General features: G+C 39.1%; 1 protein-coding gene across 3 annotated transcripts in view; it reads right to left on the reverse strand.

Moving 5' to 3' along the window:
• Window positions 1–15797, reverse strand: part of LOC108882114 (synaptotagmin-2) — a 56059-nt gene that overhangs the window by 30039 nt on the left and 10223 nt on the right. For all 3 annotated transcript variants that reach the window (XM_018674408.2, XM_018674410.2, XM_018674407.2), the window contains exon 3: window positions 1697–1764. The gene's annotated coding sequence lies outside the window, so the exon portion shown is untranslated. The remainder of the gene's footprint in view (window positions 1–1696; window positions 1765–15797) is intronic.

The raw sequence follows: 15797 nt of genomic DNA on the forward strand, positions 1-15797 counted from the left end.
TTGCTTTGCAAATGTGAGAATTTCCTGCTTTTCGTTTCCATAAATTACAGTACACTGAATATCTTTGGTTGGTTGGTCTGTTGGAGGACACTGCCTTGCAGGCTCTAGGACGCATACAATAGATTTTGTTCACATCCATGTTTTGTAAAACAACTGTTTTACGGAACTCTGAAATCCCCCTCAGCTCTACAGAGCATTTTACCATCTTTCAGCTCATTGCTTCAGTTTTTGGGACCGTATCTTTACTGCTTACAGCTTTGTAAAAGCTCTAAAAACCCACTGTCCACTATTTTCTCAATGCCAAACAGATAAGCAGATAGACAAAGTTAGCAACTAGCTGGTGGACATAAAGACCATACCAAGCACAAACCAAAACGAAGAGTAAATACTAAGCTTACATTTGCCAGGTGGACAAAAAACTCCAAATTTAGGCTAATGTGGCTTCATATCTGCTGGACGTGTACATAAGCAACCATTTACTAACATCTGTTAATGTAGGTTAAAAAAGATCTAATACAAAGGTCACTGTGTTTGAGTTCTTCTTCATCATGTTACGTTTCACCTTGATGGGATAGAAAGACTCTTGTCTTATATATGGCTGTGGTGCCTCACTCAAAACATTAGATAGGTCTGATATATATATACACTGTATATTTAGTAAAAGCTCCAGCCTCTAATAGTGCTGCATATTCAAACAGCTAATTGCGCACCACCAGTCCCCTGGGTATGAATTCTCATTCAGGCAGATATTGAGCTAATCAATGTTAATAACGATAAGGCTGACACAGGGCAGAGAGGGCTGAATAATGGCAGATGGCTGGACTAACAGAGCCTGTATAAAAGCAGCAGCCAGTAACCGTCCTTCCAGGCGTGGCTGTTGTCCGCTGGGGTTTATTAGCTTTCTGTAGCCCCTGAGGCACTGGAGCTTCCATCACTCATGAAAATGATTCTGATTAATCAGCTGAGTGCTGGAGTGTGCAGGGTATGTTGGAGACTGGCGCACAAAGAGCCAATCCTACAGTAAATCATGCTTGCTCGCAGTGGGCTGCACCTTCATCTTTGCCACGCCTTTCCTGCTCACTACACACTGCAGTGGGCTCCCTCCTCCTTGGCACATGCAAAGCTTTTCTAAGAACAGATGGGGGGAGCGGGGAAAACCCAACACACAACGTTTCATGCTGACATCTAGTGGAATCCAATACATGTGATTATGTAAGGCTCAGATCTTTTTGAATATCATGTGTTGCCCAAATATATTTTTCTGAAATAATTTGCTATGAATATCTACCACACAATTAATGATAATCAGCACTTGTCCTTTTAAGTCAATTAGTGTTTTACCCCACAGCTCATCGGAGTGTTATATCATGGGACAGTTTCAGAAAGCATCCAGCCATGGACAGTCCGCCATCTGGGCCATGCCTTCAGTGGACAGTAAGGGCACAGAGGCGAGCTGTATTTCTGAAATGACGAGGAATGGATGATATTTCTGAGAGGGGAGCTGCAGAGGATGGAGGCATGTAACAATGTGCAGTGATCTGTCTCCTTTTAAAAAGGACGGTCACAGCAATGACACTGGACTGCTCTGATGGAGTGGAGAAACTCCTCCTCCTCCTCCCCCCACTTTCTCTGCCCACTATATCTCACAGCCTTTGAGTTCACAGTATTAGCTCAGAGCCTCGACGCACATACTTACAGCCAAAATCTTGAATCTTGAAAAGTGGCTGGAGGTAATCACAGTGAGAATGTTGTCAGTCAGAAACCCTGAAAGAGAAAAAAACATGACATGAACTCAGAGAAGCTTAGTTCACTCTTTGAGTCAAAGAAACATCTGGAGTTCTGGGAAGCTATCTTTATCACTGATTTACGTAACATAAAACCCTGAGAAAAATTTGGTAAATCTGAAGTTGATTGTAGACTTTTGCTGAAGCTCAATCCTCTCTCCGAGAGGATATAGATGTGTAGTGTCTGAGTGATTTGAAAGTAGTTAAACTGGTGTCTGTATCATTTCGAGATAATCCATTCCATTCAATCACACTCCACAAACATCTAGTGTGATTAGCATTCCTGAGTTAAAACTATTAAATAAGGATGAAAACAAATTAAACTTTCAGTTTGCACAATACAGATCCTTGTTACAGCCAAAGTCATTTTGTGCCAGGGGAAGAATATTGATAGCTGTCTCCCTCTCGCATAAACAAGCTGATATATGCCTGAAGCCAACTGTTTTGATCCACAGAGCTGCAGGATGAATGAATTATCACTGACAGCTATCCGTTGCACGCGACGGCTCACCAGTTATTGAATTAATTCACTGTCATTACCGTAGTAGCACCCTAATGGCTGTCTGTTTGAAAAATATCTGTGAATCAACATGCAGCACCTGAGACAGCTTTCCAAATAACCACATTACTTCAAGCCTTTCTACCATAATATCTCCATAGTGTTGTCTCCAGTTTTGTTAACCTTTAAAGATGAATTCATGAGCCATTCATAAATATTTCATTATACAGAGGTGTTTTATTGACAAAAACAACAGGAAGAAATACCAAAGGACAAATAACAGATTGTAACCCAAGGAATGCAGAATTTTATGGAAACAAAATCACCTGAATAAAAAAATTCTTAACATTCAACTGACAAACTTACTCTGTCAGTATGACAGATGATGATGATTTATGAGAAAACCAAGCCAGACATGCCTAGCTATTACAGGTATAGTTTTACATTTTGGGAAATAAGCGTAGTCGCTTTCTTACCAGGAATTTGAAGGGGAGATTGATAGCACTATTGTGTCTGTATGCTAAATATGAAGCTGCAGCCAGCAGCTGGTTAGCTTAGCTTAGCACAAAGACTGTAAACAGGGAGGGCAGATAGTCTGGATCTGCACAAAGGTAAACCAAATCCCTCCTTCCAGCACCTCTAAAACTCAGTAATTAACACATTTTATCTTGTTTGCTTCATCTATACAAAAAAACAAAAAACGACTGTGTTTTTATGAGGGGGTTATGTGCTTAGCTAGCTAATTTATCAACACAAGGCTGCCAGGCAACCAGTGGAGATATAATCTGTTAATTGGTGAGCTTAATGGGGCCAGTGTACTCCATCAGAAGTATGGCTGAATAGATTCAGAGAACCTCTTCCCCCATACTTTTCCAACATCAGGAAGCAAAACCAACAATCTAACATTCACACCCATTTTATACAGCAACTGGCCAGATGTGTAGAGATAAGCTGCGATAAGAGAGATGAGACAACACAGAGAACAAGGTAGTTCTTGCCTAGCGTAACCCGACCCTTTGATGTACTGGAAGGTTATGGAAGGAGATCCGAGAGTCTTCTCATCTAACTCTCAGCAAGAAAGCAAACAAGCGTGTTTCCCTAAAGGTCTACCTGCCCCTTTAAGGCATAACAATCAGATCTAAGTCACTTTCTTAGCACCATAACATGGCTAGGGACTATTGCCCGTACCCTTTAATATGCTTGCAAATCACAATCTGCTAATGAAAGAATTAAAGAACTTTTATGATCAGTCAAATTCCATTCGTGTTCTCCCACAGACCTTTGAGGATATTCTATTTGTGGCCCAATTTCCTTCTCCTATTTTGGCAAAACAATCAATTTCATGATTCACTGGACATAATTGCTTTATTGTAATTGTATCATGAATGACATCCACAGGGAGAGATAACCAACTTCAATTTGTGCACTTCAGTGAAGGAAAACAGTTCGAACAATTTAAATCTGCCATCACCAAAGCAGCTTTCCTTCTGCGTATTATGAGTATTATACATGGATTTAATTTTTTCAAATATACTCAAAGAGTTAATTTTCCTATTGAAATAGCTCTTTTAAGTAACACCCTTGAGATCAATCAATCATTTGGACCTGCCATTACTATAAAATCTATGCTGAAAACAAATACTGTTAAATAAATCATTCCCTATACCTTGTGCTGGTGACCTTTTAATTCGAACACACCCAACTCAAAGCATGTCTGGACAATAAGATGATAAAAATATCAGCACTACACTAAAGAACAATTTCATGCTATACCGAGGAGAATAGACTGGGGAACTCTTCAGGTTCCTGCACAATGAAATACCTGCAGTCTTCATAGAAACACTATGAAAGTGTCAAAGTGAGTTGTTTGCAGCAAGCTGAGGGGCCACAGTGACAGGGAGGAGAAAAGCTTCAACACTGCTTCACATCGCAGCTCTCCGAGAAGACGTGGCATTTTATTTGTTTCAGATAGAAAGGTCAAACGACGAGGACTGAATTCAAAATCTGAAAACAAAAACACTCAATCAAACCTGACTTGAATCTCATTCTTAATGTAAAAAACCTTGTCTGTTATATAATACCATAATCTCAAAGCAGAAATAAATGTTATCCCATGGGGACAAATATAAGGTCAAATCTAACTCCAAAAAAGAAAAAAGAAAAAACCTTGAAAGATCATAAATTGGCTAGCTGACAGCGGTGTCGGGCCCTGATGTGCGGATTCTCAGATACAATCACGTTAAAGGGAACTGCCTCTCGGTGAACATAATTGGATCTTTCTCACACCTATTTATGTCCCCAAGGGACCAAACTATGCAGAGAAAAAAAGAAAGAATTTAATGAAGACTTTGTCCTTTGGTTTCCATTACAAGTCAGCATCAGTGAACCATGCTGGCAGTGGAGTCATATCAAAATGAACACTGATAAGCCAAATCACCAGAGGTCAGACTGAAGGTGTTACCACGGGTGAAGGAATTCACAGACTTTTAAGAAGATTTTTCACATTCACTGTAGGTCTGGGTTCACATTTGAAGCCAAGTTTTCAAGGTCTTTAAGGCTGCATTACAGTTAAGTTATATAATTTTCTGACCTGACTGTCCAACACACACACATCAATAATAATTGTTGCTTAGACTTTTCTTGTGTCTTTGTGTCTTTTCTTAATATCCCCTGAAATTAATAGCCATGTCCAAAATGTTGTCACAATCACTGCCACAAATTCCTCATCTTTTTCATTTGTCAAAAGTCCAAGCTGCTGAAATGTTTCCAGCATTTTAAGTGAATATATATATATTCCTGAGGCACTCTTCTTAGCTGTTCTGTTCTGGCTGCTTTTACTTTCCATGACTGCAAGCTTGTCTCACTGATTAAACAAGTTCACGGTAAGAGACTTGAAATAAAACTTCTAATATTCCAAATTCCTAAAAATCACCCTGCTGTCCAAAAGAGAGAACATTCTCTGATTTATGTTGCCTCTTATTCCCCAATTGATCTCTGTTTGATGAAGAGGACCATGTAGTCCAAACAACTGGAAAAGTCACTCAGCACCAAACTACAGAGCCTTTCCATTCTTTAACAAGATTACTGTGCAGCTTCTCAGACAGCACTTGAATTGCTGAACCCCCGAGGATCCCATGTTTTATTTTTCTCTCTCTCAGTCTCTCGTTCTCTGTCTGTGTCTGTCTCCAAGACACGTGGCTCTCTCCATGACTGTTGCTCCCACTCAGACAGGGGAGGGTTGGGGATTCATGTGGGGCGAAGGGAGCCTACAGGAGACTTTTGGGGGCTCTCAGCTGCCCTGCGCTCTCTGGAGCGTAGCATATGAACACTGGAAGATGTGCATGTGTGAGCAAGGAGCTTTCCACGCAGGAGGGATATGGCCCAAATTTAATCTCTCTATTGTGAGGATGGAGGGTTAGAGAAAAAAAAAGGGCTGTGCCTGCTGAAATCCCACTGGCAGTGCTGCAATGCAGGGGTTTAACATGGAGCCAGAAGGCAGGCAAACACATTAAAGAACTGGCCTTCGGATGACACACAAAACATACACTTTCACACAAACACAAGCACACACAGATGGACAAATGTCTGTATGCACACCCACAAAAGCCAGTGTTATCTGAGATAGCTACATAAAGAATCTTTGACAGGCAGGAAAGAGTGACTTCAACACTCTAAAATGCTGTGAAGCCTGCATAGAGATTTATAAAGCAGCTGTTCTTTAAGCTCAGGTAGGTTTGTGTAGCACAGTGAGGGACAGTCAAGCCAACCTACACATCAAATGACAAAAGGCTGAAGGTCCCTTTAATGAAAAACATTAAAGGGGGCTGTATGTGGTGGTGGTGATGGTTGCTTGCCAAGAGGTTCAGTCATGGTTTCTTTTACAACACAAGAGGTTGCAATACACTTGTGACATTTTAATAACAATGTTATTCACGCTGTGAAATCCTGATTGATGCACAGAGGCATAAGACATTATCTTTGAGCCCTACCTAGTCCAAACCAATGAGAAATGCGAAAGAAAAATAGAAAGAAGAGAAATACAGTGAAAAAAAATGTTCTGCAGAAAATATTGTGTTAATGTAGATCCCATTACTCATGGAGAGAAGCTGATTGAGAAAATGTGTTTCTAGGGCCTTAAAAGGTTATTCAAATGATTTTTGTGTTCAACATTTTAATCGGTGAGCACATCACACTATTTGTCTGAATATAAATCAAAGTGGAGGCTGCTGTGGGCTTCACTGTGAATCCATACAGTTTCCCAGAGTGTGAGAGGTGAAGAGCGTGATGGGTGGTTGCTTATATGACAGATTGCTGACTGTGGGAGTCTTTTACAGTCAGCAGAAACAAGCAATTGATGACACTTTGGCCTCTTCACGCTCTGATACAGCCAGTACAGAGAGAAGAGAGAGAAACAGTGTTGTCCATCAAACAGTTTCTAAATTTGAATTTGGATCAAACAGGAAGTCGACAGCAGTGTATGGTGATTTCAGGAGTACTTAACATCAAATCTGTGAACGAGTATGAAGCTCCTATTCTTACTAATGAACTGAATTAGTGAATTTATCATGGCTGACACTGCTCTTATTTATTTTAAAATGTTGATGATTGAAAATGGCTCCAGACATTGTTTTCAGTTGAACATCCTGTTGCTAGTAGCAACTACTACTGGAACAGTTGTAAAGCAGTTAAACTGACATTGCTACATCCACCATTTTGACAGATCTGCAATCAAGCAAATCTTGACAGGCATCATTTTTCCTACTCCCCAAATGTCCTTGTTGGAGCTCTGCAGCTACTCCTTTTATTATTTGACTGTTGCCTGCTGATCAGCTTACTGCTAACCAAGCAGGGCTTTGTCCTCTTGCAGACTATATAATGACTAGATTACTTACAGTTAGATTTGGGGTTTGATAACATTTTATAAAGTCCAGTCCAGGTCAACTACTGTTGTCACAGTTCATTCAGATTCATTCATTCTCTGTCTGCTTTGCCATGTTCACTAACTGTCTTGTCATTTCAGACTCCCACCCCCCAGCCATTTTTTATTTAGTACCCTCCTGCCTGTTTTTGACCTAACAGGGCAGGCAAAAGGCCAAATCTAAAAACATGTAGCTTTTGTAGTTCTGCTCTGTTTTGCCTTTTTGCCTTGTGTTCCCTTCTGCATGTTGACTTTGCCCCTCACCCTATCCCTAACCTGCCCTTTCTTTTGTATTATGTTTTAATAAAGGTGAACTGTCTGAACTTTTAATTTCATTCCAGCTACATGTGTTTTTGAAGCAGCTTAACGCAGAACAAGGCACCATGTTTCACCTCCCTCTCTCCCTCTGATACCTCCCGACATGAAGTAAAATGTAAGTAATTTGACAGCTAGTCTATACTTGTCTGAATCCAGTTACCTTATCCCTTTGGTCTAACATGTTTATGGAATATCATTGTTTTCTGGCTTGTAACCACTATCACTGAATTTGTTCCAATCCAAAACCCTTTGGCAAACATCTAGCCCTGATGATGAGGACTATCCTGCATTAAGCCCAGCACAGATCTTATTCAATTTAGATGCACAGGTTAAAAAAAAAACTTTGTTGGGCTACAGATCTATCTCAGCTAAATTTAAAATGGCTGCATCAAATCAATTTCAATGTCCTCCCTAGCAGCAGTTAAAAAGTTATTGCTCCATCAGCCACATGACACAGCATAAACACCAACAAGAAAGATTTAGCTTTTGCGCATTTTTTTTTTTTTTTTTCAGTCTTCACAGCTCTTAGGAAAACGATGATCTTACTTCACTTATTTCAAGCAAGTGCTATTTTTCACAAAGCTACTGTCCATAAATCCTGGTGGAGAGCACCTACTTTCCTCAGGCTACCTGCTTCACTGAGAGACAAGACCTGTGTTTATGTGCAGAAATAAGGCAATTCATCATCCAGTCCCAGAGAAATGGTCAATAGCAGGGACAAAACAGCACACAATTCCAGATTAATTGCTTCCCTCCTCGCTTGCCCGGTGAATGAAACATAACACTACAAACCACACTAGACATCGAGTGATTAAATATTATTGAGGAAATAATGAAATGTGTCAATTTACATTGCATAGATTTAAAAGATATGTTGACATATCTAACTGTAAAGTGGTTTGTTAGAGTTTCTAATCTTAATGGAGATAATTGGTTGACCATTACGGAAGAAGACAATCTGTGCAAAGACAGATAGAAAGGGGAAGAAACACTAAAAAGCCTCCAGACCTCAATGTATCTGAATTACATGATTCCAGAGAGCAGTGTGCTGCAAGAAAAACAACAAATTCCCCAGGGGACCAACAAACTCTTATAAATGTCAAATAGGTTTTAGTAATGTGCTCTGCAAGCAGCTATTTCTTTTGGACAGGGCTTCTCAACATAATAAACCATATTACCTACCAAGGTCTGTCTATGGCTGGAGGAGCGATCTGTTCTCAAACTGTTTAGTGAATGCCACATTTCTGTTTGAAACCAATGCAACAATTCATCTCTGTGTTCCACCTCCTTAATGTCATAATTATATTTATGATTTGGACACTCAAAATAGCTGAGAATGGACAGTGCAGCCTCGTTATGAAACTACAGAAGTTCTGAACTCGTCAGAGGAGGGTGGATGTTCTTTTTCGCTCCTTGTAATGCGGTCAAAGGTATTGTAGGACAAACGATAGACAAGCCGCAAGTGAGTGGCGAAGCAGAGTGGCTGCTCATGGGGATCATTCACCTTCACGTCGTCAGTGAACTCCATTACAAGGCAGGCCCAAATCTTGGAAACCACTGTGCCATTAGTCAAACACAGATTGAGTGTGACAGCTAACCTCTCATGATGATCTCCGAATGCCACATGAAAACTGACTCTTGTTGCTGCATAATCGTGTTGTTCTACTCAAATCAGCCTCACTGTTCAGTTGTAGCCTATAGCACGAAGCAAAGTTTTGTAACAATATTTATTTAACAGACAGAAAGAGACACATCTAATGAACTGAGTAAAAATCTTAAATATTACAGTAGAGTATCAATCTGTCATGGGAAACATACAGTCAACAAAGGAACTCCTCTTTTTTATGCCATGCATACAGCTAAGCAATAAACTGCTGAATTTAATTACAGATATTCTGGATTTAATTGATTAATGCAGGTTGTTGCTTCCCACCTTTAAAGTCTGTAATGTATATGCCGTTAATTTACAGCTCCTTCGTAGGTTAAAAATGCTGCCGTTTTAACAGTTTATTACATCCTTGCCCTCGTCTCTCAATTTATTCAACAGTGTCTAAGAAAGCAGTGTTACTTACTTCTTGAAATTAATGGAATTGTCTTTAAGCACATCTCTCATGTATTCAAAAAGACACAGTCTCCAGCTGAGTGATGGAAAGATGTGACCCTAAGAACATTGCGATATTTAACTGAGATCATCTGTAAAGTAGACGGAGAGGTTTTTTTCAATTAAGCACTCATTAAAAACTAAATTAGGCACTGACCTTTGAAACATACCAGCGCAGGGAAGAGGAGAGAAAGGTAGACATGTGCTTTAACACACCCATCTCTGATTAAAGTGAGAACTCTCAATGGTACATTTCAAGGGTGTCTTATATTTTGTTCTATAAAGAAAGTCCCTTTAAACAACAAGCAGGTCTCAGTTATGGGAGCATCATCTTGTTGTTAGCATCAGAATTTTCTTAGACAAAATTTCAGTTGTCACCAGCTGTGTACTGCAAAATGTTTACACAGTGTTTGCCATTATAAATGTGCATGCTGGTGTTGAGAGAGCACAGATGTCTAGTGGTTAACAATCAAATCAAAAGTAGTGTTCTGAGTGCTTCAGTTAAATTATTCAGAGACTATGTTCAGTATGCACAGTAGCTAATATTTATGAATAGATACTCATTCTTATGAATTAATGCATGCATTTCTGAAACATTTCTGAGCAAATCTATGAAAAAAAATGTTATGCAGAAGGAAAAATGTTTATGTGTTTGACTTTCATAAACACAGACTCAATCAAGAAAGAAAAGAGGACATATATTAGGGATGTTCCTGCAGCCAGACAGTAGTGTATTATCACCTGCCCTCACATTGCCTTGTAATCTGAGAGTGGCATCAACAATCAATGGAAGGAGGGAAAGAGAAGACAGGACCAATCGATGCCTGTTAGAAACACTACGGTAATTGTGCCACTTATCAGTCTGGGGCAGCTAACCGCTATGAACTTTAAGGAGTCTGAAATGGATGACCATTCTTATGGCAACACTTATGTTTTTCAGAATTGTTAAAGAATTCATAACATTTTTGTGCAAGCATGGCTGAAAGTGAGATTTAGATCATTGCAAAAAACTCTTACAGAAATAATACCCATTTCTTTATTGTGTAAGACATTAGCATTCAGTGTAACTTGAGCAGTTAACAGTGATAATTAAAAGATCACTGTTGCAAAGGTCAGCTGAATCAATATCAACACAAATCTATATATGGACAGTGAACCTATTAACCGTTTCCACTGAATGCTGTACCTACATATACAGTACATGAGCCTGCTGAGCAAAGGTTTCATAGAAGCTTCTTAACAGCTAAAAATCTACAGAAGCTTAATCTAAATTAATTATAGACTTGCCAAGTGTGTCACCCAGTGTGAGGTACTAAAACTTACATTTGTAGAAAATGTGACTTCCAGTCCCAAAAGGAGAGCATGTAGTTCCCAAGACCACAACAAAAGGAAAAGGTCTATAATTATGCTAGTGGCTCTCTGGGGCTATAATAATAATAATAATGTCAGCATGCTAATTTACTCACAATGACAGTGCTAACATGCCAATGTTTAGCAGGTATAATGTCTATCATGTTCAAAATCTTAGTATTGGATAAATCCCATGCTGCCGGTAAATAAGTCACCGGATCACAATTCATCCTGTGGGGACCATGAATGTCTGTACTGTAGTTTTTGAGATATTTCAGTTTGGCTAAAATTGACTCAAATCTGAATATGATGACATACATCATCCTTTGTATACTGTTGCAAAAAGTAACTGAAATAGTTGGACTTGCTTCACAGATGAAGGTACCTAAATACTGTGCCTACAGTGGAGCAGTCATTGTCAACTGGCTGGAAAACACAAACAATTTTGGGGCTTGGCTGGTAAATATCACAACAAGTTGCCTTACTCCTTAGCCAAAATGCATACTGAATTTTCCAAAAGGGCCACACTCTCTAATATGGGTCTGTTTTATGAGCCCATCAAATTATCCCATCAGGATGTCGCACTGCTAACAAGGGAAGCAAAACAATTTCGAAAGGGGGTTATTAAATGTCACTTCTGGAACTGCAAACAACAACTACTGCACCCAGTGATGTAGTTACTCCAGCAGAATCAGGGACTGAGCAAAAGAACAATTTCAACACAGGTATTGCCTTTCCTACAACACAAAACTGATGTTTGACCATGTTAATGATTATATGATGTAGTCCAATAAACTTTTAAGTAATTCATAATGTAATTCAGTTCCCTTTAAACAAGTTAAAGTCTACCCTTTTTGTTACTGCTAAACAATCCTAAATTTACAGGTAGCCACAGGATTGCTACATTGCATTAAATTGTGTTTTTGCCATAAAAGTAACAATAATCTTTATCTCTCACTGCATCCCAACAGATGTGAGTTAATGCCCTAACAATTAAAAACCAGAAAGCCTTGAAGAAACACATAACACGCACCAAATCTTTCCACTCAATTGACAATATGTGAAATCCTACACAGCCAACTGACAGTATTCTATCAATTATTCAGGAGGAAAAAGGCTCGCAAAAAAGTACTGCACCCCCGGCTATGCAGCAGTAAATCACTGTATAGCACACCATCTGCTGCTTGTCAAAGCCAGCGGTTCCAGTGTGCACAGGAGTGCAGAACAACATTGATCCTTAAGTCTGGGTTGATTCCCATCGTGAATCATAGAGTAAAAAGTGCAGGTAAAATATGTGGGTCAAAATGTACCTATGTCACATTGTTAAAGCCATAAGTGAAAGACTAATTTTGCAATGTGCACAATGTGGGCTTTGAGATATTTCCATCTATCTATCCATCCTGTGTGTTTCACCTGGGGTAAAGGATGATACTGTGAAAGGAGTATAAAAAAACCTCTTATTAAATATTTAGCGTCTACAAGATAGGATGTAAGGATGATTTTCCCTCTTGTCTGTGGGTCCTTCACCCTCGTTGGTGTTTCAATGCCGAACTACCTCCAGAGATAAAATGTCCTGTATTCAGACTTCAATAATGCAACGCCTTCATTCTTAGAGGTAAGGGCTAAGGGCTAGTTTGTCTGACTTCTGAATAATCGCTGACAAATCCATGGATTCTGTTTGCAGACTTACTGTGTACTGACTATTTCTGGGCAGATAAACAGCTGAATTCTTCACAACATTCAGTTAAAACATGTGGTAATCATTTTATAAATACAGAAGTGAATATAATTTAGACTTTGTTCAAATTGAACTTGATTCCGGTTTTTGTGACACTTTTGATTGATATTAATTGTCTTTATAATTAGTATTGTTTATATGATTTATTTTGCAGTGGGCTGATGGCCTAGTACAATCGGAATCCACCACTTAATGTGTTAGAAAATATACAATAGTCACAACAGCATTTCGGAAACTGCATTTTGTCCCAAACTGATATGTCATGAGTCACTGCAAGCTCTCATTATGTTGTTGATTATCAGTTACTCTGTACGTCAAACTCAATATTCTGTCTTGTCATTCACCCAGTCAAAGAACGACCTGTCTAATTATTTGCTGTGTTTATATCTCCCAGTGTCTCTGTCTGAGACTTTTTCTCATACTGCATCTATCTCTACAGTCTCCCTGCTGTAAAATGTTAACTGAAGCGAAACTGCCCTGATATGCATCATATATTTCTAATACAAATTTTTATGATTCAAACTTGTTTCAGTGGTGTGACAGGTGTACACAACAATGTATTGCCCAATTTTCCTCACCCTGGTTCAGTTACCTTTCTTTAGTAAAAAAAATTTAACTGATATTTTTCTTTTCTTCAGTTGCTCAGTCCAAGAGGGGAATGGCTGTCTTATTCAGTAAGAGCAATTTAAAACAACACTGTACCTCCAAACAGCAGCACTTGATTATTAGCTGCACCAAATTTAACACACTGCATCATTAGGACCAGCACCGCTGGCATTGGCAGGGTTTTAAAGTCATCCAATATTGTCATTAAATAAATACAGCCATATCTGTGAATGATTTTAGCTTCACAGAGTTGGAGGAGAAATAATTCTGGCTGTTATATCCCCTAATTTTTATGCTTGCCTAATTTGTGGGTGCTAATGCCAGTGTTTAAAAGTAACACCAAGCAAAAAAACATAAAAAGTAATACTGACCTGCACTCTGAATTTGTCATTTTGTGGAAATTATGCAAACTCTACACAATACAAATGTTTCAGAATTCAGGGGCTCAGTATTGCGTCTTCTAATTGCTCCAATATTGTGTCTTAAAAACCCCACAAGGAGTGGCAGCTTAGCTGGCAGCACAAGCTGTTTAAATGTGCACCAACACATAATGCACAGTTGGTTTCACTTCTATTGAAGCTTAACTTTCCAATTTAAATTCATTTCTTCTGAATCTGAAAATGGCGAGGTTGCAAAAATGAAAAGAACGTTTGTAAAGAGATTCTTAAACTTTTCAGCCACATGCCGGGAACTAGATAAGGAGAAAATGTCAATTTCAATGTATGTAGGAATTACTCTGTGATGGCACTATGCAGTTTCACTGTGCTTTTAGACTGAGAGAAACACAATCAGCTAGTAACCGTGAGTCCATTCATTTCTCATAGAGCCGAGGCACCAGGGAAACCCAGCCAACATGGGGTCAGACAACAAGCTTGCCGGTTGAAATGGAGCGCAGCTGAGAAGTTGTCCTCTTTCCACAAATAAACAGTCGATCAGATTTCCACAGTGCCTTGTTTTCCAATCTATTTGTTTCATTTTATAAATAATAGTTCTGTCTGGAAAGTGCAGAAATGGGGAATAACTTATTTACAACAGGTTCAAAGAGTCTCATCTTACAACAGTAAATGATGCAGTTACATCTCTGTTGTGGGTGTTCATAGTAAGCCTCCTTCTTCCCTTAATCTAATCCATTTTATTAGTGATTGCCAGTTAAAATGTTGGCATTACCTGTCACGATGATCATGTAGAAAGATAAATTTAGAGCCTCTTACAGTGCACATTTGGTCAGAGCAAAATCAGTGCACTTCATTCTAAAAAGAACTGATTAGTCTCTTATGAAAAACTGATTATGCTAATTTGCATGTTTGAATTTAACGGATAACAAATGCTCTAGCTCATTTCTTTCTGGGTTGTGATGGTATGCTACTCTAAGAGGCCCTTATATATGAAAAATTAAGTATTAAAACAATGAAAACAAATTACTCATGTTAGACAGCATAGACGTCAGTGAAGATGTAAAATAATTCAGCCCTGTCAAATTCAAAAACAATGTGCTCTGATCACAGCACTCAGTTGCATCACCCACTCAAACCCATCTCCAGGGTAAAAACTTTTTCAGCAGAGGATTTTTAGACTGTGACATTGGTACTTTTACCCAAGAAAAGAGTCTGAACTAGGGATGTCCCAAAATATTTTTGGCCCAAATTTCAATCTGAGTCCTTTAATGTCCAATCCAATGTGTATATTTACCTAATTGTTGATAAAATACGTATCTGACACATTGAAATAACAGGTATAGCCACCAATTTTGACACACCTTATTTCTCACAAGCTCCTTGATCCAAATACTGAAGATACTATTGCCTACCTAAGAGTCAGAATTTAGGCTATTGTTAAAAAATAGCAGCACTGCAACACTAGCCAGTGAATGGAAAACATAGTAGAGTACAGAAAGGAAAAGGATCAGCATTTAGTCGGGTTTGTCTCTGCTGATAAGATCCAGTAAATTAGGCCTGTATCAGTCCAGATACGAATCTGTGGGATCCAAACTGGGCATCTCCAATCTGAATAGTTCTTCAATCAATCAACTATCATTAGTATGATAACTTATAACTAATTTGGAGTGGCCAATTAAATATCCCTTCCCACTGTGGTTCTTGTCAAAGCTAACCCCACTGTTGCCTTGGGGAGAATGTAAACAGCAATATGCTCCCTCCATGACACATGGCGCAACATATGTAAAGGTCAGTGGTATCCTCCAGATCCCTCTACACTCCATCCAGTAGGAGGCAGTGACAAGGACAGGACCCCTCACTGGCTTCCCACCCATAAACATAAACCAACTGTGTTTACTGGAACACACACCAAGCTGGAGCAGAACCAGGATCTCTGCAATAGTTGTAGGTGCCCCTGCACCACCCATGTTCATCTTAAGGCAGAATAGCTAACTGAATTATTGCCCACTGTGTCAAGGACATTTTTGTAAGAATATCTATGAGAGAGGAAAAAAAACTAAACATCAAACTGGCTTTCACAGCCCCTTT

The sequence above is a fragment of the Lates calcarifer genome, linkage group LG6 (assembly GCF_001640805.2).
Source record: "Lates calcarifer isolate ASB-BC8 linkage group LG6, TLL_Latcal_v3, whole genome shotgun sequence".
Classification (NCBI taxonomy): domain Eukaryota; kingdom Metazoa; phylum Chordata; class Actinopteri; family Centropomidae; genus Lates; species Lates calcarifer.